The 5,005-nt window shown below is 47.1% G+C and overlaps 1 pseudogene; it reads left to right on the top strand.

The window, feature by feature from the left end:
- Positions 1-3,666: 3,666 nt before the first annotated feature.
- On the top strand, positions 3,667-4,802 carry LOC116478406 (cell cycle checkpoint protein RAD1-like; annotated as a pseudogene).
- The last annotated feature ends 203 nt before the right edge of the window (positions 4,803-5,005 follow it).

Here is a 5,005-nt window from a genome sequence, read left to right as displayed (position 1 = left end):
TCCTCATTTTCTCTTGCTGCTGCCATGTAAGAAGTGCCCTTCACCCTCCGCCGTGATTATGAGACCTACCCAGCCATGTGGAGCTGTAAGTCAAATTCAACCTCCTTTTCTTCCCAGTCTTGGGTATGTTTTCATCAGTAGCATAAAAACGGACAAATACACTGTGGAACATATAAATAATAAACAAGGTTGGGTGTGGTGGCTTGCGTTTGTAATCCCAGCTACTCAGGAAGCTGAGGTGGGAGAATCGATTGAGGGTGAGAGTTCAAGACCAGCCTGGGCAAGAGAGCAAGACTTGTCTCTAAAAAATTTTTCTTAAATAAGAAATTAGCTGAGTGTGGTGGTGCACGTGTAGACCCAGCTACTCAGGAGGCTGAGGCAGAAAGATCGTGTGAGCTGCGGAGTTCAAGGCTTCAGTGAGCTGCGATCACACCACTGCACTCCAGCCTGGGTGACAGAACAAGACTCTGTCTCTGAAAAAGAAAAAAGAACAAATAGAGGCATTTGCTTCATGGACCAGCCTTCAAAAGGAGCCTCTGTTGTGCTTCCACGTCATTTTCACACTGGAAGAACCGTCAGCAAGGTGGCATCTGTTATCAGATCAGCCCACTGCTACCTCCCTAATGACCTCCAAAACTGCCCTGAAACTCAGAGACGTTCCAGGATTGATTGCTGTGTGTCCTGAAGTTTCCCTCTGGGCTCAGGTTCCTCAGCTTCCATAAACTGGCTGTTTGGACACCTACTGAACCCTAATTCTATTAGTAATACTGAGGCCCCACTGTAAACTAAAGATTAGAAATGTGAAGGCTTGGCCTCTGCAAACCTTGGGAAGACTCACTGGGCTCTGAATCTCACACCCTAGAAATCTGGTGTCTTGAACCCAAGATTTTGGGGCAGTTTCTGAAGGACTTTCTGATGCTAAAAATGATGGTGAAGGGCAAAGTTACACCCAGTTACTCCCTGAGCACTCCCTTTCTTGTATTTGAATACTGGGCTGGCTAGACTCAGATACATATGCACACACACACACACACACACCCCTGTTCCATATCTTTGGGTCTCTGCTTGCTCTTACCCCTGCTTCAAATATCCTTTCCACCTTACTTCACACAGCTGACTATTGCTTAATTATGGAGATTCAGCTCGGGGATCACTTCCTCAATCCCAAGCTGGGCTAATGTTTTCACAGCACCAGGGTTGAGCACCATCCCAGCCTATTACATAAAATGGCCTGGTAACACATCTCCTCCACTGGACCAAAAGTCTCTGAGGATGGGGTCCACGTTTGGCTCCCTGTGGTTCTCAGAGTCTCACCGGATGTCTGCTGCGCCGCAGGTGCTCAGTGCAGGTTTGTCCCTCTGTCCAGCGATTGTGTTCTCAGCCTACAGGCAGCCTCTTCCTTGTAGCATGGCCAGGTTCCCATCGTGCAGACTCATTACATCCGCTCCAGGGCTTGTAAGTTTGACGCTTATCTGAGGTTCATCTGCAAGAAGCTGTAATTGAAACAGCTTCCAGGATGGAAATATCACTTCTAGAATTTAATTTTCAAGCTTACAGCCTGGATCGTTCAAGCCGATTACAGGAAACGGTTGCAGTGCCGGTGCTCCCCGTGTTGAATCCAGATGGGTGTGTTTACTAGGCTGAGAAATGTTAATCCTGTCTTTGGCCTAGAAATGTCTGGCATTCACTTTGGAGGGAAATAGAAAAATAAGGTAGTACAGCCAGCCAGGCTCAGTTATATTTCCCTTAAATAATGCTTTTTTCAAAACAAGGTGGGGAGAAGGTCTGCTGGGGGGACCTTTGCCTGAAAGGAGATAGTGTGCAACTGTCATTGATTTTGAAAGTTCAGAAGAAACATTCTGAATAGTCCATCTTTAGTATCATTACAAGGCTGGCCAAATAACCATGGGCCTGAATGCTGACAGGTGCATGCTTGGGGCTAAGTAAAAGAGATCTGAATCTGTTCTCCTCTGAAGGCCATATGTAAGTGCACATGAAGCCAAATGACAATGAGAAGAAGGGCCTGCACATTTACTGAGCCCTGGCTTCTTGCCAAGCATTGTGCTAAGCACTTCACAGTTTTTATATCGTTTGATCCAATAACTCTTTGAGGTGGATACCACTACTACTAACCCCATTTACAGTTGAAGAAACCAAGATTCAAAGAGAGGCTTGCCCAAAGCAGCAGGGCTCCCATATGCTTTGCAAACACTTTTATAACTTTAAACGATTTTTTAACCCCACCACGTGCTGGCACTACAACCAGACCAGCTGGCAGGTGGTCACTCCTATCCTGTGTAGTGAAGACCCAAGATCCTCTGGCAAGTGCTCACAGACAGCAGGGCAGTGGGGCCCATTTGTCTCTAATAAACCTCTCTTCCATGCAGTGCTCAAACCCCTCAAGAAAGCTAAACACAACAACTTCAGTAACTAAATAGGCGACCAGCAACCTGCCTGCCCAGAGCTCTCTGAGACTTTGTTTTTGTTTTTTTTTTTTTGTGAGATGGAGTCTCGCTCTGTCACCCAGGCTGGAGTGCAGTGGTTCAATCTTGGCTTACTGCAACCTCCACATCCCGGGTTCAAGCAGTTCTCCTGCCTCAGCCTCCCGAGTAGCTGGGATTACAGGCGCCCACCACCACGCCCGGCTAATTTTTGTATTTTAGTAGAGATGAGGTTTCACCATGTTGGCCAGGCTGGTCTTGAACTCCTGACCTCAGGTGATCCACCTGCCTTGGCCTCCCAAAGTGCTGGGATTACAGGCAGGAGCTACTGCACCTGGCCTGAGACTTTGTCTTCAGTTACGAGTGCAGTGAGTGACGAGGGGAAGGAAGAGAGCTTTTTGAAGCCATGTGACCCTGGCATGTATTTCTGGGCCTCCCGTAGCACCTTCCCACAGATGCTAGAGAGACAGGAGAGGAGGAAAGAGCCTCCCTTTCTCAGTCAAGAGTGCCACCTTGTGATGCCAGCACCAGAAAAGAACTGAACATCGCTCTGGCCTCTGAGCTCAGCCCTATGATTCATCCCCACGGCCCCTCCCTGGCAGTAGGCTCTGTTTGTGGTGCTCTGTAATTAGTTAATGAACTATCTGAATGATATTTCTGCAGTCATTCAACCAGCCCCCATCCTCAGGGTGGTAATTGTATTTGAGGTTATTTAAAAACATTATTGTATCCAAATAGAGTTTACATCAGCAGACAGCATGATTCGTAATCCTGCTATCCCTGGTGTTTCTAAATTGTGCTATAAACTGCCTGGTGAGTCGTGCAAAAATGGCTGCACCAACCGAGAACAGTGGGGCTTCTCTGGCAAAAACCACCAACTGTCTAAGGGGAGGGGTAGTAAAAGCAACCTGTGGCTAGAACCCAGTTGACTTCAGTACAGAACAGATTGTTTTCAAGAGGCCCTCCACTAATTTGATCATCATCTTTGGATGAACTAACTCTTCATTATCTTACAAGAAAATGCTTGGAAAGGAAGTGGAAGGCTGATCTGAAGAGTGGCAGGGGCTGCTTCACTTCCTCTGCGGTTTGCTGGAGCTGCCTTGCTCCTCCTCAGGGAATTTGCTGAGAGAGGCTCTCCAGCAGCCAGACCTCGCTGCAAAGGTGTTTCGCGGTCTGCAGGAACAGGCCCCAGGAGCATCCCTCGGGGCCGAATGTGCAGTGGGCGATGCCCCTCCTGACCCAACAGATCCAAGACGAGAATGATCAATACAGCCTTGTGGCCAGCTTTGACAACGTTAGGAATCTCTGCACTACCTTTTTTTTTTTTTTGAGACGGAGTCTCGCTCTGTCGCCCAGGCTGGAGTGCAGTGGCGCAATCTCGGCTCACTGCACGCTCCGCCTCCCGGGTTCACGCCATTCTCCTGCCTCAGCCTCTCCAAGTAGCTGGGATTATAGGCGCCCGCCACCACGCCCGGCTAATTTTTTGTATTTTTAGTGGAGACGGAGTTTCACCGTGGTCTCGATCTCCTGACCTCGTGATCCGCCCGCCTCGGCCTCCCAAAGTGCTGGGATTACAAGCGTGAGCCACCGTGCCCGGCCCATCTCTCCACTATCTTAAAAGCGATTCATTTCCGAAAATGTGCCATGTGTTTCGCAACTAAAAATAGAATCAAAGTAACAATGGAAAATGCAAAGTGTGTGCGAGCAAATGCTTTTATTCAGGCTGGAATATTTCAAGAGCTTAAAGTTCAGGAAAAGTCTGTTACTTTTTGAATTAATTTAATTGTCCTTTTAGACTGTTTATCTATTTTTGGATTAAGTCCTATGCCAGGGACTTGAACTCCACTTCGGATGTGTTACCAAGGTCATGGTTACCCTTTGATGCTGTTTCTGGAAGAAGGAGTGGTGGCAGTCTGCCAAATCAATACACAGGAACCTGAAGGGACCTGGACTTTAATTTCTACAGCACCAATGTTATTGATAAAATTCTGCAGTCAGAGGGGCTCTGTGAAGCTTCGTCTGAACTGGATATGACCAGTGAGGTCCTACAAATTACCATGTCTCCTGACAAGCCTTATTTCAGGTTATCTACTTTTGGAAATGTAGGAAGTTCCCACCTTGACCGCCCCAAAGATTCTGATTTGATGGAAGCATTATAATCAGACCCAAGTCAACAGATGCAAGATTTCCTTACTGAAACCCTCTACAAAGGCATTAGTCCTGTCTTGTCAGGTATCTATTCCGACAGATAACTGAGGCTTCCTTTCATTACAGTATATGATTAGAAATGAAGATGGACCAGTATATTTTGTGGAATATTACTGCTGCCCTGATGAAGAAGTTCTTTAATCTGAGTCTTGAGTCTGATGATTCACTGATATTTATGTGTACATTGATGACAGATGAAGTTCTTATTCTGAGTATGGTACTTTTTTTTTTTTTTTTTTTGAGACGGATTCTCACTCTGTCGCTGAGGCTAGAGCACAGTGGCACCATCTCGGTTCACTGCAACCTCCGCCTCCCAGGTTCAAGCGATTCTCCTGCCTCAGCCTCCCGAGTAGCTG

This window comes from Hylobates moloch, unplaced genomic scaffold (assembly GCF_009828535.3).
Source record: "Hylobates moloch isolate HMO894 unplaced genomic scaffold, HMol_V3 SCAFFOLD_3, whole genome shotgun sequence".
In the NCBI taxonomy this organism is placed as follows: domain Eukaryota; kingdom Metazoa; phylum Chordata; class Mammalia; order Primates; family Hylobatidae; genus Hylobates; species Hylobates moloch.
Note: the sequence above shows the minus strand (reverse complement) of the source record. Positions and strands in the feature narration are given on the sequence as shown.